The following is a 26,056-nucleotide window of genomic DNA, read 5'->3' on the forward strand; positions in this document are numbered from 1 at the left end:
GAGGCCAACAGGGTGAAGCACGAGAATAGGATTTTTACTGACATGGAAAAGGGGTATGCTGTCCAGAGAGCAGACAATATGAGAAGGCACAGTGGTGGAATGTGTTAGGATGGTGAAAGAGTCATTGACTGTCAGGCTGAAGCAGTAAGGTAGCCATTTCAGAGACTTCAGTGTCATGCTAAGCAGTCTGATCTTGATGAGGTAGGTGGCAGGGCATCATTGAAGGACCAGAATGGGCAGAACCTGGCACCAGTGAAGAACAGGAGAGGAGGAACAAAAATGTCTCCAAGACTTTAATTCGAATGGATTAGCTTTGTTGGTTAGTAAGTATTGTCCACTTTTAGAAGAGGTTGAAAAGTGAAAGAAAGGAGGAAGGGTCAAGGAAACATTTTTTGAAAGTAAGATGACGTATGTGGAGAAGTACATTTTCCCTCTTGGATAAGAAGAGTAGGCCATAAATCTTATATTTGAAACTGCACTATAGTAATTCTGCTTCTCTGTAACTCCGAGGACTTTCAGTAAGGACTCAAAAGCATATACGTTTCCCGAGTTTATTACAAACCATATAAACCTGTTAGTGTCCTTTGAAGGAGAAAAAAAGTGTGTCTATAAAACCCAGAAAGTCGTTTGTGTGCTATTGTTCAGTGGTCATCTCTGCCGGTCTGGTTGATTGTTGATCACATCCTCAACATATTTCTTGAATTTATTGAAGTTAATGAAATTTCTTTAATTCTTTTAATTTAATGAATATTATAGTTGTTGCTGTTGTCTTGTTGGAAGAGAGTAATCATAAGGGTACCTATAGTTCCTCTAGTCTCAGCCAAGTATGTATTATACTCAGTTCTATTTGTTTGTTTCCTGCGTCTGGGCTTTTGGTAAATCCTTTCATATTTTTCTTTTACAGTATCACCAACTTCTTTCTTCCTATCCATTTCAAGAGCAAAACCTCTCTGTTGTATGTTGCTTATTTCTGCTTTCGTGTAGTCTTCCTGCCATTGTATTCGAAAGACTTGCCTGAAATCCTCTTCCTATCTTTCTGTTTGGGCTGCAGCAATCCCCATTCTCAAGTTATTTTGACTAGTTCTTTTTCTTTCCCTATGAAATTCAGACTCAGAGTTTGCAACTCAACAAGTTCTTAAGTACATTCTGCCTGCTTGCATCCCCCTTTCATTTCCTTCTAGTTCTCATGTGTCCAGAAATATTTTCTCTTGAGCCGTTTTTATTCCTTTTTAATAATCCTGTCTCTGTGTATGATTTCATGCTGCATCATATGCCTGGAAATCTCACCTGCCCTGTTCTCTAAGACAACTGACTATTGTTTGTCAAATCACTGTTCAGAATCCATTTCCTTAATTTTTTTTTAACGTTTTGCTACTAAAGCCTTAGAACAAAATACTTGTGAATTTAGTTTGCAAGAAAAAACAGAATGTGGTATGAAAGGTCAAGCCACTTAACTTCTTATTTATAGTTAAATACTTTTCCTTGGTGTCGAAGTCTAACTTGTCGTCTTTGCTTAATACAGATTTCAGTCCTGTTTGAATCACATTCTGTCACCTCCAGTACTGTGTATATAGCAAGCATATCTATATTCACAACCAACCAGCAAAAATAAAAATAGATCAACACTATATATTAATTCATTTTCCATGATTTTGGACTATCTCCTTGTGAAATGATTGCCTACAAAAAGAAAAAAGTACCTGTCTTTTTAAACTGGAGTGATATAGATAAGATGAAACTAATTCAGTTAATAATTGAGTTATATAACTCATATTTCAAGAATAATTGTATGATTACTAATATCTTCAATTTTTTTGTTTTTGTTTTTTTTCTTATACCTTTGAAAATTCTGTCTTTATTTTTTATTTTATTTTTTGAAGTATAGTTGATTAACAATATTGTGTTAGTTTCAGGTGTACAGCAAAGTGATTCAGTTATATATATACCTATATCTTTTTTCAGATTCTTTTCCATTATAGGTTATTACAAGCTATTGAATATAGTTCCCTGTGCTATATAGTAAATCCTTGTTGCCTATCTATTGTATATATAATAGTGTGTATCTATTAATCCCATACTCCTAATGTATCCCTCCCCCCTTCTGTGTTTTTTGATTATTAAAACCCAAGTACCTGTTTTGATAGAATAAGGATCTTTTCTGTCTGCTATAGCAAATAAATGTATTTCAGCTCAGTACTAAAGTTATAGACCTCAAATTAACTGACAAAGAAAAAAAAATTACCTTGAAATGAAAAGAAAACTGAAAGTAAGAAATATGTGGGATTCATGGAAAAATGTATTTTATAAATTGCCTTCATTCCTTGTTAAGCTAACCTCCTAAAATTGTGTGTGTCTTGGACGATGCAAAGCTATGGTATAAACTTAGCATATTTTCCTAGAGCTCAGTAACTCAAAGATATTGGGAGAAAACACATCATTTTACATTAACACAGAGATATATTATGGAGTGGAATGCAAAATTCGCATGAATTTTTAAAATAAGACAGATGACTTCAAAGAAATTTCACACTTGCCGCAGATCCCTTGGGGAGCACGTTCAATCTTCTCTTCCATTAGGGGCTCTTGGGTGGGAAACGTTTATGAAGCATTGCCTAAAGAATTGGAGAGTGGTTTGGTTTTGCTTTGGTTTCACTTATTTATTTATCTATTTAGTTATTATTGCAGGGAGTGGGGGAGGCAAGCCGCCCTTATGAAGTTCAGACTCAAACAGTACAATGGAATCTTATTACCAGTGGAATTCATAAAATAATATTTCTCTGGTCATTTTCTTCCAGGTTAAATTACAAATCTGCAGGTCCTCTCATTCCTGTTTGACATACCAATGAGTCTTTAGAGAGAAAAAAAGTGGTTACTATAGAGAATCTAATACCTTTAAAATATTGAAAATATATTTGATAAACCACCATTACCTTTTCCCCAATGAATAATTTTAAAGATTATATATGTATATATAATTATATATAATAGATATCTAGATCTGTATTGTATAAAGCATTGCTGGTTTACTAGACCTAGTTTGTAAATCCTTCATTGTTTTTCCCCACCCTGTGGCTATCACTTTAACTTTCGGCTTTGAGGATTTTTACAGTTTGATGTAAAACCTCTAGTGTTTTATAGGTCAGCTCCAGGGATTAAAACAAAAGGGTTAGTAAAGTTTAATTAAAACTATTCCATTCAACAGGAGAAAATTATATTAATGTATTTGAAGGTACTATTAATCCTAAGGTTTTGCATACCTCCGAAATGGGTTTCACTTCAGTTAAATTACTGCCATCCTACAAAATAAAAGCTGGTTAAGTTTTCTATAAGCAGTGTTAATTTCTTATGATTTAAATCAACTATTATAAATTTTAATGACCAACCATACCTTTTGCTAATCTGCCATCTTTCCATGCTATATTAGTAACTCTGATTAGCTATTTACCCACTCTGACTTCTTCACAGGATTAATCGTGATGAAAGTTTCGATTAGAGGAAATATTGTAGGGAAAAATCTATGAGATAAAGGAAAAGAAAAAAGTAAAATCATAGCAGAGTTAAAAAAAAGTTGGGGGAATGCAAAAAAACAAAGCAACACTTTCTGAAACTCCAGAGCTGGCAGAAGCTTTAGAGATCATCTCGTCCCTGCTAAAAGAGACCCAAGATGGCATTTAGTCCAAATTCATCATTTTACAGTTGAAGAAACTGAGGCCCAGAATGACGAAGGAATTGCCCACGATCACACAGTCAATGAAGGTTTGCAGACCTTTGTCTATTGTTTTATTACATACATTTCAGCTCCACTTTTCCTTCCTTTGTGGTCTAAAATATGCAACAGAGATTCATGCTCACATATCGGAAAACATAGAAAATCAACGCTGACCAAATAAAAGATTTACTGGAGTATGAATGCCACTTCCTCTATACAGTACTCCAGTCTCTCTATCCCCATTTTGACAGAAATACCCTTTCCTTTCTCTGCGTCACAGCAGTACTTCAGCTTTATTAGTAATACAGCACCTGCCACATTTGCATTTTTTTATTTCATTGTATGCTTCTCTCTGTACCTCCTAGGTTGAGTACCTCAGTGGCAAGGAATATGCCCCATTTGTCCCAACAGACTCAGTGCTAGCCCAGCATCTCAGAGAGAAGTAAATGCTCAATAAATGTTTACTACATTGAATCATTGCATATCCTTTTAGTACAGCAGGCGTATTTCAAAATAAGGCATTATGGGAAGTTGACAAGTTGAGAATAGCAACCTGAAAATTACTGTTTACTGTAAATACAAGAGGAGAAACACGATAAGTTAGAATAAAGAAGACACCATGACTTAACAATATTTCCTGGTCCATGTTTTACTTCTTTCATGGAGAAAGTTAAAATTGGAAACAATCGAGCTCTTAATGGAGAGTATCTAAACTTATGGAGACTACCAAACCATAAAGATTTATGGTGAACAGTAAGGATTAAAAGTCTCATAGGAACTAATGGCAGCCAACTGTCTTAACGTAATATCTAACTGCTGAAACATCTTTTATTCTAATGACTGAACAAAAAAAATTACTTTTATACTGTCTACTGTTTTATTGAAAAATCTTTTGAATTATGGGACAAAATCCTACTGGTTTTAGAGCATTCAGTGTACAGTAACTCATAGGACCCAAGGTGTGAGAAAGTATGAAACCATAGGATTTCCTAGCAGATTTCAACTTTGTGTTTTGGAACAATAAATGCTGGAGAGGGTTTGGAGAAAAGGGAACCCTCTTGCACTGTTGGTGGGAATGTAAATTGGTACAGCCACTATGGAGAACAGTATGGAGGTTCCTTAAAAAACTAAAAATAGAACTACCATATGACCCAGCAATCCCACTACTGGGCATATACCCAGAGAAAACCATAATTCAAAAAGATACATGCACCCCAGTGTTCATTGCAGCACTATTTACGATAGCCAGGACATGGAACAACCTAAATGTCCATCAACAGAGGAATGGACAAAGAAGATGTGGTACATATATACACAGTGGAATATTACTCAGCCATAAAAAGGAACAAAATTGGGTCATTTGTAGAGACGTGGATGGACCTAAAGACTGTCGTACAGAGTGAAGTAAGTCAGAAAGAGAAAAACAAATGTCGTATATTAACGCACATTATGTGGAATCTAAAAAAATGGTATAGATGATCTTATTTGCAAAGCAGAAATAGAGATACAGACATAGAGAACAAATGTATGGGTACCAAGGTGGAAGGGGGGGATGGGATGAATTGGGAGATGGGGATTGACATATATACACTATTGATACTATGTATAAAATAGATAACTTTTGAGAACCTACCGTAAAGTACAGGGAACTCTACGCAGTGCTCTGCGGTGACCTAAAGGGGAAGGAAATCCAAAAAAGAGGGGATATATGTATACGTATAGCTGATTCACCTTGCTGTACAGTACAAACTAACACAGCATTGTAAAGCAACTATACTCCAATAAAAATTTAAAAAAAAAAAACAACTTTGTGTTTTGGTCTAACTTTTTAGAAGCACAGAATGATAATAAACCAATGTTAACAGAATGTCAGTAGAATTGACCTTACTTAGATGTTAGCAGTCTGAATAAAACTGAGTATACATTGTACCACTATATCATTTTAATAACAAAGTTAAATTGTTTAGCTTTTTTTGGACCTTTCCTGCACTATTTCAAATAAATAATTTTGCTGAATGAATTGCATTCTATCATATTGACACCATAAAAATCTTATAAAAATTGAGAAGAATACTAAGTTTTAGGGAGTCTAATTGATACATTTTCCAGTTTGATATACTTTCTTCCTTACTCTCACCAGGTCACCCCCATTTTTTTTTTTTTTTTGAGGCTTAAATTATTTTTATTATGGAAATTTTCAAACATATACAGAATTACAGAGAAAAATATAATGAACCCTAGTATACCTATTATTCAGTTTCCATATTATAAAACATTTTGTTAGCCTTATTTCCCATCCCTACTACTACTACTACTACTACTACTACTACTACTACTACTACTACTACTACTACTACTGGTGACGGTGATAGTGTTTTTGCAGGTATATTTCAGCCTTTAAAGAAAATCCCAACTATCCTATCATCTAACTAGAGTTACTAGTTTATTATGCACGTTATATGCATAATATATGTCTGACATATAAGGGCATATATTTTTTTAAACACAAATCAATGCGATTACCATACCTAACATAATGAACAATTTCTTAACATTATCTAATACCCAGTCCAAGTTTCCTTGATTATTTCAAAAGTGTTTTTTAGAGTTAGTTTATTTGAATCAGGGTGCAAACAGAATGTGCACATCACATTTGGTTTTTATATTTTTAACTCTTTTAATTTATAATGGTCTCTCCTTTTTTTGTTAAAAAATGCTATTGTTTATTGAATAAACCAAGTTAATTATCGTGAAGAATGTGCTGGATTCTGAATGTGGCTGATTGGTTTCTTCTGGTGTTTAACTTTTTTGCTAGCCTCCTTATTTCTTGTACATGAGAAGTTAGAACTGGAGGCTTGATTAGAGCCAGGTTTCTTTGTTTTATTCTTCTTTTCTTTCTTTTTTTTTTTTTGAAGCAAGTGCTTTGTACTTTTTGTTGCATCACATGAGGAGACATAATATTGGATGTTCCACTTTCAGATGGTGTCAGCCTGATTTCTTCCTTATAAAGTTCCTTATCAAATTTCACCTAGTGGTCTTAGCACCTACGATGATTATTGCCCTGATCCATTATTTTATTAGAGGTTGCAGAATGGTGACTTTCTAATTTTACTATACTTTCTGCATTTATTGGCTAGAAATGTTCTGTAAAAGACTATCCTCAGCAACTATTGGCTTTGCTGAAATATAGCTCATACAGGAAAGTTAGGCTAAATGCTCAATTTGTTCCCTTTATTTGTCAGTTTTTAAAGTAATGGGTTGGTGATATAGCCATTTCCAGTAATGAAAATGAGGTTTCTTTTTCAGTATGGTTTTTCAAATATTTGCTATATTTTCATCAGATACTATTATTATTCCTTTTTTTTAAACATCTTTATTGGAGTATAATTGCTTTACAATGTTGTATTGTTTTCTGCTGTATAACAAAGTGAATCAGCTATATGTATACATATATCCCCATATCCTCTTCCTCTTGCGTCTCCGTCCCACCCTCTCTATCCCACCCCTCCAGGTGGTCACAAAGCACCGAGCTGATCTCCCTGTGCTATGTGGCTGCTTCCCACTAAATTTTTTTTTACATTTGGTAGTGTATATATGTCAATGCTACTCTCTCACTTCGTCCCAGCTTACCCTTCCCCCTCCCCGTGTCCTCAAGTCCATTCTCTACCTCTGTGTCTTTATTCCTGTCCTGCCCCTAGGTTCTTCAGAACCATTTTTTGTTTGTTTGTTTGTTTTTAGATTCCATATGTATGTGTTAGCATACGGTATTTGTTTTTCTCTTTCTGGCTTACTTCACTCTGTATGACAGACTCTAGGTCCATCCACCTCACTACAAATAACTCAATTTCGTTTCTTTTTATGGCTGAGTAATATTCCATGTATATATGTGCCACATCTTCTTTATCCGTTCATCTGTCAATGGACACTTAGGTCCAATTTTTTTTTTTAAACAAAGTGAATTTCTTTAAAATACTACAAACCACAAGACGTCCAACACATGCATAAAAAATATATTTTCAACCTGAAATGTCAAAAGGACTTAGGAAAGAGAGTCATGTTTTCTTACTGGTCAGTAATCTAGTCATTACCAACCAGTGTTTTTAATTCATAACATATAAACCCTGTAATTAATTTTCATTTCTACAGGAAACTATTGAAAACATTCATATCTTCAGGGAACAGTGAAAGGAAGCAGAGACCATGGCCATTTGGACTTGAGTAAAATGCTTCAATATAAGTCAGCTATTTTTTATAGACTTACAGGCATTTGTTAGGGTACCTTAGCTTTTGCAACCCAGAATCTCTTTCTGCTAGAGAACTGTATGCATAGCTCATCTGTCTCACACCAACTCCATGGCCCAGCCTGTCTCAGAGCCTAGGCTTCTGTGTTTTTCTAAACTGAAATTCCCCCCCTCTTCACTCAGCCCTTTTGAGCCTAATGTATGTATCTTTTGATGGCCCTCTATGAAGCCTTCCCCAGCTGCTTTGGCTTTCAGGCGTCTCTCACTTCCCCCCTTCTACCATAGTACTTACTTGAGCTTCTTAGTTTGGTGCTTGATCCTATACTCTTTTGCATTACAATATCCTATACTCTTTTGCATCATGGCTGCATCCTGGCATGATGCTTTCTGAAATAATGTATGTTATCATTAGTTTGCTTTTTCAAGGGAGAATCTAACACAGTATTGGCATAGTAAATTCAGCTCAGTGAATGATTTTGAAACCTCCACCGGATCTTAGCTGCCATCTTTATTTAACCCCAGTGAAACTTTCTGCGTACTTAAAATAGCTAAAATATATCTGCAGATACTTAATTTCAACTTCTTACACATTGAGCCCAGGTCTTCAAAATGTTTTCTTTAAAAGTAGCTGTTTAAGGCAAAACTAATCTGTCAATAGGATGTTAGAAATCATTATAAATGGTTAGTTTTGGGGTGGGTTAATGGCTGGAAGGGAACATGTGAAGGCCTCTGGGGTGCTGGTCACATTCTGTTTCTTGATCTGGATCCTGGTGACATGGGTGTGTTCAGTTTGTGAAAATTCATTCAGCTGGTCACCTGTGTGCACGAGGGATATATGCTTCAACAAAGCATTTTTTAATAGGCGGTCATTTGTATTTTTAAAATGTGTAATGAATGATGAAAAGTGAGAAAGGTATTACATTTTAATTCAAAAGGTCCTCGTGTTTTTACCTGTGCTTAGTTATAATGATCACATGCATTGTATAAATAACTGCTGTCGGAGTTGATCTGATGTTATTGTAAATAATTACTGTTTTTCAGCAAGTTGTATGTCACTTAAGGATTTTGTCAAAGTGTCTTTTAGTCTGAGAGTGGATGGGTACACTCTAGTGTTAAAAAGGAAAAAAAAAGTTAAAAAAATCACCAAGCACATTATATGCCATGTAAACATTCAGGTGAACGTTTCTTTTCCATAGCTGTTGTCAGTATTATGCTGTCTTGTACATTATTGAGTCCTAACATGTCCCGAGCACATCCTGAGGTAAAATTTTCACCAAGAACCTGTCACTGCTGTCATTGTTATCATCGTGTCTTTGCTTCAATGTCAGGAAAGAGGATATGTGGGAATATTGCTCGTTTAATCTCCTTGTGGATACAGTCTTGTTAGGTGAAAAATGAATCTTCATACAGCAAATGTTAAAATGTGATTGACTCCTGAAGTAAAACACAGGGACGTATTTGATGCAAGAGGTTTAGGGACTGATGTTAAGTAGTAATGTCAAGGTAGAGAGGGGAGAGTAAGGGAAGAGGGAAGAGTGAAAGAAATGAAGAAAAAACCAGCTCTCTGCCGCCACGGCAGAATCATAGGAAGAGGTGGCTCCTGTCCTTAGTGGAGATTCCCTTGTACCACCAGGGGAAATTGGTAGAATCTGGTAATCAACTTGGTTACTGTCACTGCAGTTTTTACCACTACCAGTTCTTTTGATGGATTCATCAATAAGGATGAATCTGGTTTAGGGATATTAGGGTTGGGGATTTTGGAAGAGGAAAGAACAGTATCAGATCTACCTAAAAAGCTGCCCCCATTCTCCATTTTTTACACGTTTCAAACGTGGCTTGAACACAGGAGACTACGTGGCTGGGGTGATTTCTTGAATTTAACTGGGTCTTTTTCTGGAATTGGGATTCTACAAGTTGTTGAGGTAAATTATAGTAAATAGCAAATATAATATTGACTTATGCTAATTTTATATGACCCAAACTCCTTTAGAGTATTTCCACGTTAAACAGTCAGAATGGAGCTGGCATTTCTATTAGAAGAGTCATTGAAATAATGAGGGAAAAAAACCCTGACTCCTATTGGAAGCTAATAGCTCTGTGGCAAAGAATTCTGGTACAGTCATATCTGAAAGAGACGCGTGCTAGAAACAGTATGGCCAAGGATGAGAATCATAACATATATATTCTAGTTTCAACTTTGTTACTACCTACTTGTTGGATCATAGTTTTGCCACTTAACCTCTCAGTGCCTGTTTCCTCATTGTATCATGACATTTCTTAATTTGAAAAATATAGATGGTCATATTTATCCCTCAGGTGATTATGATAATAAAATTAGATATTCAGTGTGGATATGCCTTAAGAGAAAAGTGTTATATGTAAATAACGATTTATTATTCAAGCTAGCATAAAGATATTAATTCCAGATGATTTTGATCAGGTTTTTTACGTTTGTTCGGTCCCATTTAAAAAATGAAGGTCAAAATTCACTTGTTAAATCATGAAGCACTCTGAAATAACATATGATGTCATTAATTTTCTTTTCTTTACATGTTCTTTTACTTTTTTCCATCTCGTAGTCTTTTTGAAATTAGACTCTAAAAACGTGATCACATAGGCTCATCTCATTTTGAATGACATCTCCAAGCTCTGATGGAAGAATTATTATTCCACATTTAAGAGTTGATCATAAAATTTCCAATATCCTATTCTGATAGGATATCTTTGTCTTTAGTATGTGTAAACATGGAAGAAAAGAAAAAACATATAGTTTTAATTGAATGTTCTAAATAATTAATAGTAAATGTTTAGGGGAACATAAAAAAGGTGTGAATTTAAAATATTATTATAATAACTAATACAAATGATAATAAAACATTTCTTTTACGTGCATTTTTAAGGAATGGATTCTGCTTGCATTTGTAGCACAAAACCCAAGGCTAATGTTTATGCTAGCTATTGCTTCTTCACTTAATTATGCATTTTTTTCTAATACTAGTGATAATATTAACCACTACCATTTATAAAGGGCTTACTAAGTGCCTGGCACTGCAGTGTGCCTGGTTTTAGAGAAAAGGAGACTGAGTCTCAGAAACATTAAATAAAGTGCTCAAGGTCACACAATTAATAAGAGCTAAGATTTTGGCTACTTCTATATCACTTATTCTTTTCATTATAACAACACTGAGAGTAATATCAAAAACATAGTTGAAAAAGATATGAAAAATGAAATTTTTACTCATAAATTTGAGATAAACTGAGAAGGCAGTATAAACCTTGATAAATTCTGGATTTTAATGGGAAATTAATTATTACCATTAGAAACACCCAATGAAATCGTATAAATACAAACACTTATTGTTTTACTTTAAAACTACAGTAAACTGATAAATATATAAAATGGTATTGTCAGGATTTAGGGTTTCATTCAATTCATTTTTCCTTCTACATTTTCACAGAGAGTAGTAACACCCTGTGGTGATGAACAAAGAATATCTCTGTTGCTCACCCTTCTTGAGGGATATGGTCACCAACTGAACACTTGTTTATTTAATTCTAATAGTATAAGGACTTACAGTCCCTGAGTTGCACATTTGTATCCCTTGTTTTAAATATATCCCTTTTTCTTCAGCTGTATATTCCATGGAAGTGTGGGGCATGCTGTAAATTAATTTGGGCATTTATTCATGTATCTTTTACTATTAGAAATCACACTGAATAGGAGTTCTTCAAAGGAAAATGAGTTATATCTTACACTTCTCTATTAATTATTTCAGTTGATATCCCAACTTAGAAATTCATTAGAAACAATTCTAATACATGTGCCATCCATGTGGACAAATGGCACATGGACAGAATGTTCTCAGAAGACAAACATACCAAAAATATTCAACCTCATCAGTAATAGAAGAAATACACATAAAACAATAATATACAATTTTTCAGCTATTGAAGTGACAAAGTTTAAAAACAAACTGTCACATACTCAGTACTGACACAGGTGGTATAGGGGAGATACATATGCATTAATGGTCCAAGTTCAAGATGACCTCAATTTTTCAGAAAGGAAAATGTATCAAGAGCCTCAAGCTAACTGCAAACATTTAATTTGTCCTAAGAAGATGATCAGAAATGGGTACCAAGATTTATTCACAAAAATTTCATTTGTAACATTATTTGTAACAGTGAATAATTGGAAATATCCAGAAGAGCTAAGAATTAAGAGAAATAATAAAATGAATCATAGAACATACATATAATGTAATATATTTTGAATAAAATGAAGCCTTCAATGAACTTTAATGACATGGTGAATACAAATAATACAGTAAATTCAAGTAAAATAATAGACAATAAGATCCAAATTTTATTAATCATAATATACGTAACAGTAATATTTGTTGTCAGTAGTATTTTTGTGTTTTCTGTGTCTTCTGTGTGGTATATACAATTGATTCTTGTTACTTGTAGTAGTTATGTTCTATAAAGTCATCGTAAACATTGAATTAGGGAATATTGAATCATTGCTTCTACGGGAAATACAGAGTTAGGTTCCTGCGAGCCTCTGGTCACACAATTTTCATCAAGCAATCAATACATAACCTTGTTTATGTGTGTTTCTGTTTAAAGATACTATATTTAATATATATGATTGATTCATTAACATTGAACTCACAGCCAACAGCACTATAACTCACGCCCGAATGAAACCTATTTAACATAAGTATATTCCCTGTAAGGCACATTACAGCCTTCCTGCACTTAGGAACACCAGACAGCACTTCAGCACTGTGCTTGGGGGTCATTTTAAAAAGCAAAACCACCCAAAACACAAAAATGAGAAAAATGTGGTACTAAATAGGTTGCAAAAGGACACTTGTTTACAGTGTGAGAGCTGAAACAAGAAGGCACAGTGTCCCCTTGTTCAACCTCAGTTGGAAACATGCACCCAAGACAACTCAAATTTTTTCACCACTCTGCACGTGTGTATGTCTCTGAATGACCACAAAATCACTGCAAGTATTGATTGGGGTTACAGATTTCAGCAAGTAGGCAAATTCACAAATATGGAATCCATGAATAATGAGGATCGACTGTGTATTTATATTTATAATCATGAAATAATTTTAAGAAATAACTCATCATACAGTTCATTCATTGATTCACTCATTTCCTGAACAAGTAATTATTGAGCACCGATCATATGCCTAGCACCATTCTGGACCCTTGGGCTATAGTTATGAATAAAACACAGTTCTCATTTTCATGGGAAAAACAGACAACAATATAATTCCCTTCAGTCATGAGTATTATGAAGAAAAATAAAGCAAGATAAGAGAATAGAGAATGACAGAGGGTACTGTAGTACTACATATAGTGGTCAGGGAGGCCTCTTTGTGGAGGTGACCTTTGTCCAGAAACTTGATTAAACTGAAGTAACATGACATGTTCATATCTCAGTCAAGGATACTTCAAGCAATGGAAACAGCAAATGCAAAATTCGCTGAGTCTTCTAAGTGCATATTGTAGTTGAAGGAGAGTAAGGGAACCAGTGAGTGGTCGGGGAGAGTGATAGGAAAAGAGGTTGGAGGTGTAGCCACGGGCAAGAGCATGTATGACTTTGTAGGCCCTGGAATGGACTTTGGCTTTTATTCAGAGTCTGATGGGAAACTATTAGCAGGTTGAGAGTATGGGAGTAATGAGATCTGACTTATATTTAAAAGAATCATTCAGACTGCCAAGTGGAGAAATGGATTGCAATATGGCAAGAGTAGTGGGAGATCAGGAGACCACTGAAGTTGATCAAGTGAGGAAAGATGTTAGCGTCAATTAGGGTAACAGTGGTGGAGCTTATGAGAAATGTAGACTTACTATTTTTCTAAAGATTAAGCCACCTGAATTTGCTTATAAATAGGAAGAGGAGTATGACAGTATGATTCTTCAACAATGACTCCAAAGGCTGTGAATAGAGCAACTGAAATAAGATGGATTTGCCATCAGTCGAAGTGGAGAAGACTGTGGAAGGACTGGGTTTGGGAGTTAGGAATATCTGGAGTTCAGTTTTGGTCATAGTAAGGTTTCGATACCTATTAGATATCAAAATGGAGACATCAGGTAGGCAGTTGGATATGGGAGTCTGGAGTTCATGGAGATATTGGGGCTAGAGACAGATAGACATTTGAAAGTGACGAGGACATAGATAGTAGTTAAATCCGTGTGAGTGGATTCAATCACCAAGAGAGTGAGAGTGGATAGTCAAGAGAAGTGGCTAAAATACCAAACCCTGGGGCCAGGGATCCACGTAACTGATAGGGTACTTTTGAGTGAATTAGGAGGACACCCATTTGAGAGGGCATAAAAGTGCCTCCGCAACTTCCAGCATGGAGAAGAATTTAATTTGATTGAAACTGTAAAGAATAATGATAAGTACAATGTTTAGATATGCTCTGTTAAACCAGTGCACCAGATGTTGTTCTGTTCTGTGCATAATGTATCATTTGTATTACCTATGAAGGAGCCTTTGTTTTAAAGAAAAAAATACTAATGTAGTCATGAACACATACATGCAGAAAATCACACGCGTGCGCGCGCACACACACACATGCGCGCAAACACACGTAGATATGTATGAGCCCTGATAAACTCTTGATCATCACAAAACTCCATGCAATTGGCCCTCCAAATCCACGGGTTCTGCATCCTCAGATTCAACAAATTTCAATACGCCGTTGGTTGAATCCACAGATGCAGAGCCCATGGATATGGAAAACTGACTGTACCATGCCATTTTATATAAGAGCATCCACGGATTTTGGTAACCGTGTGGGATCCTGGAACCAATCCCGTGTATACCAAGGGAGGACTGTAGATAGTTATTTAGAGGTTAACACACATGAAATAGTATGCAGTGTTCTGGGGTTGAGAGGATCTGCAAGTGCACAAAGATTTATCGCCAAGAAAGTCTTGTATTTTTTAATATGTATGACAGCTTTTATTTATTTTATAAATCTTTGGTTCCAGAATCTTCTAATCAGAACTCTGAGCATATTGAAATTCTTAAGAAAAAAGCATTGAGGAAAATGGACACCGTTTTGGTGGCATTAAGACTCTACCATATGTATTCCTCACTGTATTTTTTTATTGAGGTATGATTGACAAGTTAAAAAGGTGTATATTTATGTTGTACAATGTGATGTTTTCATAAATTTATGTATTGTGAAATGAATACCAAAAACAAGCTAATTAACAATTCATCATCTCACAGAGTTACCCTCTGTGTGTGTGTGTGTGTGTGTGTGCGCACGCACGCACGCACATGTATGTGTGGTGAGAATATTTGAGATTGCTCTCTTAGCAATTTTGAGCATACAATACATTATTATTAACTGTAGTCACCATGCTGTATATTAGGTTTCCAGAGCTTATTCATCTTATAACTGAAAGTTTGTACCCTTTGATCAAAATCTCCCCTTTTCCCCCACCCACTACTCACCCCCCAGCCTCTGGTAACCAGCAGTCTACTCTCTGGTACTGAGTTCAATTTTTTTTTTCATTTCACATATAAGTGAAATAGAATATTATTAAGCCTTAAAAGAGAAGGAAATCCTGCCATTTGTAACAACATAGATGAACCTGGAGGACATTACGCTCAATGAAAAAACCAGACACAGAAAGATAAATATTGCATGATCTCAATTATGTGTGAAATGAAAAAAAAAAAAATTGAACTCATGGCACCAGGGAGTGTGTATGTGTGTTTGTGTGTGTGTGTGTGTGTGTGTGTGTGTGTGTGTGTGTGTAATTTATATATAAAATTGTCCTTATTCATCTGTCAATGGACACTTAGGTTCTTTCCATGTCTTGCCTACTATGAATAATGCTGTAATGAATATGGGGGCGCAGATATCTCTATAAAATATTGATTTCTTGTCATTTGGATATATACCCAGAAGTGGGATTACTGGATCGTATAGTAGTTCTATTTTTAATTTTTTGAAGAACCTCCATACTGTTTTTCCATAGTAGCTGTACCAATTTATGTTTCCACCTACAGTGTATAGGGGTTTCCTTTTCTTCACATCCTCACCAATGCCTCCTATCTTTTGACTTTTTTATAATAGTCATCCTAACAGGTGTACAGTGATAATCTCATTGTGGTTTTGATTTCTATTTCCCTGATGATTAGTGCTGTTGATCACCTTTTCATATACCTGTTGGTCATTTGTATGTCTTCTTTGGAAAAATACATTTTCACGCCCTTTGCCCATTTTCTAATTGGGTTGTTTGGTTTTTTGCTATTGATTTATATGCATGTGTTCCTTATATATTTTAGATACTAAGCCCTTATCAAATATATTTCCAAATATTTTTTCCTATTTTGTAAGTTGTCTTTTCATTTTGTTGATTGTTTCCTCTCCTGCACAGAAGCATTTTAGTTTGATGTAATTCTGCTTGTTTATTTTTTATTTTTTTGCTTGTGCTTTTGGTATCAAATCCAAAAATTCTTCACCAAGACCAAATGTCAAGGAGCTCTCCCCCATTTTTCTTCTAAGAGTTTTATGGTTTCAACTACTCACCATATTTTTAAACATTAAAAATCCCTTCAACACCTACTCAAAATACCTACTTGTAGCCAGCAACTTTTTTTTTTTTTAATATTGATTGATTGATTGATTGATTTGGCTGCATTGGGTCTTAGTTGAGGCACGTGGGACCTTCGTTGTGGCGTGCGGGCTTCTCTAGTTGTGGTGCACGGGCTCCAGAGCGCGCGGGCTCAGTAGTTGCAGCGTGTGGGCTTAGTTGTTGTGAATCTTAGTTCCCCGACCAGGGATCGAACCCACGTCCCCTTCATTGGAAGGCGGATTCTTAACCACTGGACCACCAGGGAAGTCCCACCAGCAACGTTTTATTAAAGAGAAGACTGATGTGTGTGTCTGTATATTTATTATATTTTCATGCACTGAAATATAATCGTTTGGGGAATTGACAGGCAGGTAATTTCAGGAAATGCATGCAGCTTATTTTTTATTTTTAATTTATTTTATTGAAGTATATTTGATTTACAATGTTGTGTTAATTTCTACTATACAGAAAAGTGATTCAGTTATACATATATATATATATATATACATATCCTTTTTCATATTCTTTTCCATTATGGTTTATCACAGGAGGATGCAGTTTAAACATAGGTAGACAAGTAGACAGTAAGCAAGGGTTTTGTGGTAATGATTAGAGTAGTATCTTCCAAGGCCTGACACCATTGCCATGCGGCACTGAGCAACACTTTTTCAAAGGTTTTGCATTGCTAATAATGAAGTTAGGCAACTGTTGTTCCTGAAAACAGTAAGCCAACATCAGCCCAACTAATTGCTTTACTTGAGAAATACTATTTACCAAAATAAAGCCTAGAAAAATGAAATTCAGGTATGCACCTAGTAAACTCCATCTGCGTGATAGATAACCACCTAATCTTGAATTTGGTCTAGCACTAGAAGTTATTATCCTGTTTATTTTGTCTTCTCCCAGAGAAGATTGTACAAAAGTGATCACTGACATTTCAGTTTTTCTGTCTTAATGAGTGTTTTACAAAAGCAGCAATATAGGCTACAGAATTTTCCACATTGTCAAATCTTTAGTAAGTAAACTAATAGACATGGGATTAACACCCAGAAAGAAACATATTTCTTAGACTTGAGGATTTTTTAAAATGATTTACAAACACAATTTGAACTCTTTCATTAGGTAGTCAAATCTTATTTTATTATAATATCAAGTCCTCCATGATCTGGAATCTTACTTTTTAGTAGCTGAGGAGTCATAGCAGTGAGACTAGAAAGGAAAGGAGAGATTTTGGAAAAAATGCAGGACTTAAAAATCTATTGGATTTGGGATGCGATGTGAGGAAACCACCAATGGGGAGACAGTTTGCAAAAACAGTGGAAATAATATTTGTGTGCAGATATTGTACCCAAACAATATATGTAAGAATTTGAAATCACCTGTATCTGGTTTTTAAAACACACAATTCCCTGAATGGATTTTACTTCTAGCATCAGCAGTGTCGTATCCCTAACACTTCAAAGTTAAATAAAAGTTCTAGAATTGATGATTTAGTATCATCAGTTAACTTTGGAAGGAAGTATAAAGAAAAGAAGTATTTAGTCTGTCTGATCAAATTCCAAAACAAGTGTATAGCAGGGTCAAACAATTAGCATATTTGTATTTTGTGTTTTAGCTGTATTTCCATTCTCAAAACTAATTATTTCTCTAAGAGTTACTGTCATTTAAAGTAGTTAGCACATAAAAGTATATGCTGAGCCTTACAGTGATGTTAAAGGCTTGTGAAGTTCAAATAGTTTGCAAAATAAAATTTAATTTTCCATGGATATTAATCATGGCAGAGTTGCCTCTAAATACAATCTTGTGTGAAGTCAATCACATTCATGATTTATTATATATGAAAAGAAATGTATAGCTATAAACAGGCTTTTTTCTTGCCTCTCTACCAACCATAATCATTTGATCATCTTCATTCTGTGCCTTACCCTGGTCTTCCATAGCATTACAATGGGAAATGATTGTAATTAATAAGGCTACTTGCAAGATGATGTTTAGGACCATATTCATGTTGAAATGCTGTAATGTTTAAATTATAAGCAAATATCTGAGATTGGAGGAAACAAAGAGCTCTATCTCCCATAAGGAATTTTCAGATTCTGCTAGAAATAGTTAATATACACTAAATCAATTCTACATCATTCTCCAGATCGTTAAATTCTGACGTTGTTCCTTTCAACAGTGCTCACAGCCAGCTATCCACATGTGCGGGGTATTTGCGGCTGTGAGTGTTCAGAGCACTGCAGCACCTGGAGACTGTCATACAGAGTGAATTAAGTCAGAAAGAGAAAAACAAATATCGTATATTAACACATACATGTGGAATCTAGAAAAATGGTACAGATGAACTGGTTTGCAAAGCAGAAATAGAGACACAGATGTAGAGAACAAACGTATCGACACCAAGAGGGGAAAGGGGAGGGTGGGATGAACTGGGAGACTGGCATTGACATATATACACTAATATGTATAAAATTAGATAACTAATGAGAACCTGCTGTATAGCACAGGGAACTCCACTTCGCTGTACAGTAGAAACTAACACAACATTGTAAAACAACTATACCCCAATAAAAAAAATAAATAAAAAATAAACAGTGACTGTCACTGCTGCTTTTGCCAGAGGTTTGGACTCATGTACTTGATTTCCTCTGCTATTATTATTGTAATTATTATTATCATTATTATTATTTGCATGAAAGAAAAAAGAAGTCCCTCCTTTTACATTCAGGGGGAAAAAAAGCGAAGTGCTAATTAAACTGCTGTGGAACAATATTATCCTCTTCAGCTTCACACTGACAATTTTAGTGCAGCGTCACTTTAACAGGCTTTGCAAATCAGAATTTGTTGGGGGCTTTTTAATCTCTCTGAATTCACCGAACAGGTCCATTCCCTGCGATATTGAACATGCAAAGCAAGACAAGACAGAAATAACATTTATTTCATAAAAGTTTCATTAGCACTCTCACTAGCCGAAGATAAAGGGGAAGAATGTTTCATCGGGAGTCGTATGAGATATTACTGTATACAGATTTTTAGAAACAAAACACGGAAGTCTGAAAAGCCATCAGGTATTGCTTTGAAAGGAATGCAGAATTATATGGATTTCGAATGTGTTGAAAAATGGCTTAAATGTACTGAGCTACTCACAGCCCTTGGCTTTTACTTTTTATGTGAGTTATATCTGAACAAGGATTTTATTATAGTCAGCGTTGTTCATGCCACTATAGTTAAGGTTGTCAGCATTTCCAGTTGGGGTTCATAACTCAGCTTTAGACGTCACCCTGGGCTGAAGGTTGGCATATGCATTTCTAACTTGTAGTGGTAGTGATGGGTATGAGTGTGATTAAATATGTAGTAAACATTCAAATGAACATATACTACTTTTTATGCTATGAAATACTTAATGGAATCATATATTGTGGTTCCTTAATTATAGAAACTGTCTGACAAATAGAACTGATTAACAGAGTTAAAGAAAACTTTCCTCAATCTAATTTAGTCCTTGTAGCCAAGAAACTCTGAACTTGTCTCGGAGCCATGAGCCAAAATACTTCCTGTTACCAATTGAGTAATGGCTTCTAAAAGCACTCCATAATGTATCAACACTACAGCCAAGCAACTGGTTAATTCTGTTCAAAGATCAGTGAGAAGCACGGGGATTGAAACGTTAAGCTGACAGTTTGAGATTTTGTATATATCCATAGCCACATATGCAGACACTGAACAGATTTATAGAAAATGAAAATTTATTTCTTTTGAATTAATCTCATGTTTCTGGCTATAAAATTCACTTGCTTAGGAAAACTAAAATATTACAGAAGAGTTAGTAAATATAGAAAAAATTAAAGACATAAAAAGAAGAAAGAATAAGCACCCTTAATCCCTCACACCAGGGATAACCACTGGTTACATGTTGGTGCACATCCTTCAGATCTTTATATTATGTGTACACACAGGTACATATATTGAAAATTGGTATCATAAGCTGAATCACAGTATGATTTTTTTTTCCTATGTAGGAGAACACAAACTTGTCATTAAAAATTTTTCTAATGCATAATTTTCCTAGCTGCACAGTATTCCACTATATGGGTGAGTGACATTTAACTTAGCACCTATAGTTGCAGATTTTGAAATCTGTTTAATGATTTAATCTTACTTTAGAATTAAAATCTGTTGAAACCTTTTAACAACTAGAGTTTGGTCAGAATCTTGTTCTTGTACACTTTTAGATATTTTCATAGTACCCTAGTTACTGCATCCTCAAATGCTAACAATTCATAATTGTTGATTGGAAAATGTATTTAAAATAAAGAATTTGTTATTTATTGATTGCGTAGAGACGCTTACCAAATACTTAAATTCTATTGGTATGGTTGCTATTGATGATTATAGTATAAATGGAAAAGAATTTTAAAAATTAATAAATTTGCAACCAGTGGAATGATGATTTCCTTTGAATTCTTATTAACTTGAGGAGTGGGTTAAGGAGGAAATTTTGTTACAGATAACATTTCTCCCTTTAAGGGTTTTGTTTGTTTGTTTGTTTTTTTGAGGGGGCAGGCATCGGCCATAAGAATAGGATATTATTTAATATAAAGAGTTCTGTGATCAGAAAGACCTGAGTTTGAATCTCAAGTCTGCTTTCTAGTTATATATGTGATTTTAAGTAAGGTATGCCACTTTTGTGAGCCTTATTTTCTCTTCCTTAAGATGTAGATCATACTTACCTTGCTGTGTTGTTATAAACATTAAATGGGTTATTATGCAAAAAAAATTTTTTTACACACACACTGTATTTTATTTTTACAAGAGATAAATAGACTGACACCAAGCATTGTAAATGGATGACCACAACAAAAGCAACAATGATTGCAATTACCAAACACGAAACACACTCATACTATGTCATAATATTGACATTCAGTCCAGTAATCCTCCACTGTAACAGTTGCTTTACTTTGCAGTGAAAATTGATTTGTATATTTTTTGCCTCTGGGTCCTTGTGGGATTTTTTTTTTTTTTTAATTCAAACAGAAAGTCACAAAAATTATAATCATCCTCATCAGTTCACTCAGTCCCATGTAATTAATTTTGTTTTCATCTTGATCTTTTGTTAGCACTTTTATGAGTTCATCAGTTTTCAATTAGAATTCTGAAAATGCTTATTCATTCAGTTCAGCAGTATAGTCAGTTACCAGAAACCTGTACTTGTCAGAGTCTTTTCCAAGAATTCCTTGAAGATGAAACCCTTTTATAGGAACGTATTTACAAAAGCATCAGAGTATACCCAGAACTGTCTGTAGATGACAAAAGACTTAAAAATGATCACGGTTAAAGATTTGATGAGAGTTCATAATAATGCAATTGACAAGGAAATTTAGTTATTTCTGAGATATACATTTTAAAGTAATAACTAGAATTATGACTTATAACATTATACCAGAACATATAAGATTTTTAGAAATTTCATGTAATGTCTGAAACATTTATATTAACATATTTCCATACAAATAACCCAAAGAAAGTTTAGTATTAGTTGTTTTGTTTGCTTGCTTGTTTGTTCTTTTATACTGCAGGTTCTAATTAGTCATCAATTTTATACACATCAGTGTATACATGTCAATCCCAATCGCCCAATTCAGCACACCACCATCCCCACCCCACTGCTGTTTTCCCCCTTTGGTGTCCATACGTTTGTTCTCTACATCTGTGTCTCAACTTCTGCCCTGCAAACTGGTTCAGCTGTACCATTTTTCTAGGTTCCACATACAAGCGTTAATATACGATATTTGTTTTTCTCTTTCTGACTTACTTCACTCTGTATGACAGACTCTAGATCCATCCACGTCTCAACAAATGACTCAATTTCGTTCCTTTTTATGGCTGAGTAATGTTCCATTGTATATATGTGCCACATCTTCTTTATCCATTCGTCTGTTGATGGGCATTTAGGTTGCTTCCATGAGCTGGCTATTGTAAATAGTGCTGCAATGAACATTGGGGTACATGTGTCTTTTTGAATTATGGTTTTCTCTGGGTATATGCCCAGTAGTGGGATTGCTGTATCATTTGGTGATTCTATTTGTAGTTTTTTAAGGAACCTCCATACTGTTCTCCATAGTGGCTGTATCAATTTACATTCCCACCAACAGTGCAAGAGGGTTCCCTTTTCTCCACACCCTCTCCAGCATTTGTTGTTTGTAGATTTTCTGATGATGCCCATTCTAACTGGTGTGAGGTGATACCTCATTGTAGTTTTGATTTGCATTTCTCTAATAATGAGTGATGTTGAGCAGCTTTTGATGTGCTTCTTGGCCATCTGTATGTCTTCTTTGGAGCAATGTCTATTTAGGTCTTCTGCCCATTTTTGGATTGGCTTGTTTGTTTCTTTAATATTGAGCTGCCTGAGCTGTTTATATATTTTGGAGATTAATCCTTTGTCAGTTGATTCGTTTGCGAATATTTTCTCCCATTGTGAGGGTTGTCTTTTCATCTTGTTTATGGTTTCCTTTGCTGTGCAAAAGCTTTGAAGTTTCATTAGGTCCCATTTGTTTGTTTTTGTTTTTATTTCCCTTACTCTAGGAGGTGGATCAAAAAAGATCTTGCTGTGATTTATGTCAAAGAGTGTTCTTCCTATGTTTTCCTCTAAGAGTTTTATAGTGTCCAGTCTTACATTTAGGTCTCGAATCCATTTTGAGTTTATTTTTGTGTATGGTGTTAGGGAGTGTTCTAATTTCATTCTGTTATATGTAGTTGTCCAGTTTTCCCAGCACCCCTTATTGAAGAGACTGTCTTTTCTCCATTGTATATCCTTGCCTCCTTTGTCATAGATTAGGTGACCATAGGCACGTGGGTTTATCTCTGGGCTTTCTATCCTGTTCCATTGATCTATATTTCTGTTTTTGTGCCAGTACCATAATCTCTTGATTACTGTAGCTTTGTAGTATAGTCTGAAGTCAGGGAGTCTGATTCCTCCAGCTCCATTTTTTTCCCTCAACACTGCTTTGGCTATTCGGGGTCTTTTGTGTCTCCATACAAATTTTAAGAGTTTTTCTTCTAGTTCTGTAAAAAATGCCATTGGTAATTTGATAGGGATTGCGTTGAATCTATACATTGCTTTGGGTAGTATAGTCATTTTCACAATATTGATTCTTCCATTCCAAGAACATGGTGTATCTCTCCATCTGTTGGTATCATCTTTAATTTCTTTCATCAGTGCCTTATAGTTTTCTGCATACAGGTCTTTTATCTCCCTAGGTAGGTTTATTCCTAGGTATTTTATTCTTTTTGTTGCAATGGTAAATGGGAGTGTTTCCTTAAATTTTCTTTCAGATTTTTCATCATTAGTGTATAGGAATGCAAGAGATTTCTGTGCATTAACTTTGTATCCTGCAACTTTACCAAATTCATTGATTAGCTCTAGTAGATTTCTGGTAGCATTCAACTAATATTCAACTAATATTTATTGAGCATTTACTATATACTTCAGGTTATGTGCTTAGGGATGTGATAGTGAACTAGACAGATATAATCCCTGCCCTCATGGAACTTAAATTCTAGTGGGAGATACAGAGGACAAACAAACAGATACATAAATATATACTTATGAATTGTGGTAAGTGCTAGGAAAAGAAATGACAGGTGCTCCTATTTTAGGTCAGATGACTTGATGAATGTTCTCTGAAGATGTGGCATTTAGGATTTCCAGGTAGAGGAAATAACAAGGATAGTGAGCCCAAGGCAGAAAGAGTTTAACATGTTCTAGGACCTGATAAGCAAGTGTGGCTAGAAAATAGTGTTTAAAGGGGAGAGTGGCATAAGATGAGGCTGGAAAGGTACACAAGGGCTAGGTCAGAGTAGAACTGAGTGCCCAGCAGCGTGCCTGGCAGAGAGGAGGTGCTCGATGAGTATGCATATTTCCTTTCTTTTGGCCTTTAGAGATGAAGAGGTCTCAGCCAAGGGCTTTTTGTGGTCAAGTGATGTTGGCTTTTTTTAGTTATATACACATTTCCTCTCCAATTTGGATTATCATCATCATGATCTTTCAGTGAGGTCAGCCTCGCTTCTGATTTTTGTTAGGTGCCTCTTTTTCTTTTCTTTAACCCCTTTCCTTCTTACCTCTCCCCTCCTTACCATCTCATTTACCCACAGGCATATAGATAATCTGCCTATTTGTGCTGCTCAGTTTTTCTTGGCTTTTTCATTCTGCCATACTTCCCTCTCAGCAGCCCATCATGGGTATTTTCCTCTACCAGGATTCACCTTTTCTTCTTTTTCTGATTCATCTGTAGCTCGTGATTAGAATTTGTAATACGAATACTGCAAATCACTGAGAGGCCAATAAAACAGTGAGACTCACACGTAAAAATTTCTCAAGACGGTGAATCTTTAAAACTAAATCTTTCTACCCGAAAGGTTACCTAGTCTCCATGGAACTAATAAATAAACCTTGTACAGACTTACGCCAGTAAAAATAGGTCTATTAAAGTAACCAGCAGAATTCATGCCTCAGATGTCTTGGTATTAAGGGAGAGAAAGGGGCAAAAATTTAACAAGATTATAACAGAAATAGCGCTGGTGTTAGTGAAAAGTTGAGTCACAGACTAACAACTTCCTGTGTTTCTTATAACAGAAGCACAGACGAGAAGTTCATGGGCCTGTAGTTCAAGCACATATTTTGGGCGTACGTTCTGTGTGTGTAGATATGAATGTTTTTACTACTAGCAGTAATTAATCCTAATGTATCAACTTTGTTTGACTTTACTTAAATAGTTGCTTCACAAGTTTTAAGTATTACTTCCAAGCATTATTCTCAGTACCTTTTGTTTAATATGCAGCCGTTATTTATATTTAAAAAATAATGAGTACATATTTTTCTGATAATTGTTAAACTTTTCTTTAAATACTGCTCTAGTGGATTTATTTTTTCTAGTATGAAGAATCTTTTACAAATTGGTTAATAACATTTGGCATTTCAAAGTCTCCCTGCCAAATTCTTTTTATTAAATGTACCTGTTGTAGGGGAGGAAGAACTTTATTTTCTCCACCCTCCTAAATTCTCTGGCTGGGGCCCTGTGAAGTAGACTGACAAAAGACAGATTAACAAGAGGAAAACAAACAAGTTTATAAACATGTGCAAATGACATACACAGGAGAGTATTCAGTGATGAGTAATTCAAAAGGGTGGTTAGAACATGAGGTTTAATTTAATAGCGTGCTAACAAAAGAACAATACCTTTTGTAGAGAAGTGACATGACAAAGGAAAGGGACTTTGAGCTTCTAGGCACAGCAAATTGTGAGAAGGTAAATAAATGAATGGGGAAAATTAATGGAAGGTAAAAGTGAGTTAGTGAGGTTTGCTATGCTGATTCTTCAGTTGCTGTTTATGGGCTGAGGAGAGTCTAGAGTTGTCTCCAGTGATTAAAAGTCACCCTGCCTTTCCTTGTGTGTATGTGTGTTGGAGGGGGGAGGGGAGGGTGG

At 35.1% G+C, this 26,056-nt stretch overlaps 1 protein-coding gene across 2 annotated transcripts in view; it reads left to right on the top strand.

The window, feature by feature from the left end:
- The window catches only part of DIAPH2 (diaphanous related formin 2), an 859,779-nt gene that overhangs the window by 465,896 nt on the left and 367,827 nt on the right, over positions 1 to 26,056 (top strand). The window lies entirely within an intron of this gene.

Source organism: Eschrichtius robustus, chromosome X (genome assembly GCF_028021215.1).
Source record: "Eschrichtius robustus isolate mEscRob2 chromosome X, mEscRob2.pri, whole genome shotgun sequence".
In the NCBI taxonomy this organism is placed as follows: domain Eukaryota; kingdom Metazoa; phylum Chordata; class Mammalia; order Artiodactyla; family Eschrichtiidae; genus Eschrichtius; species Eschrichtius robustus.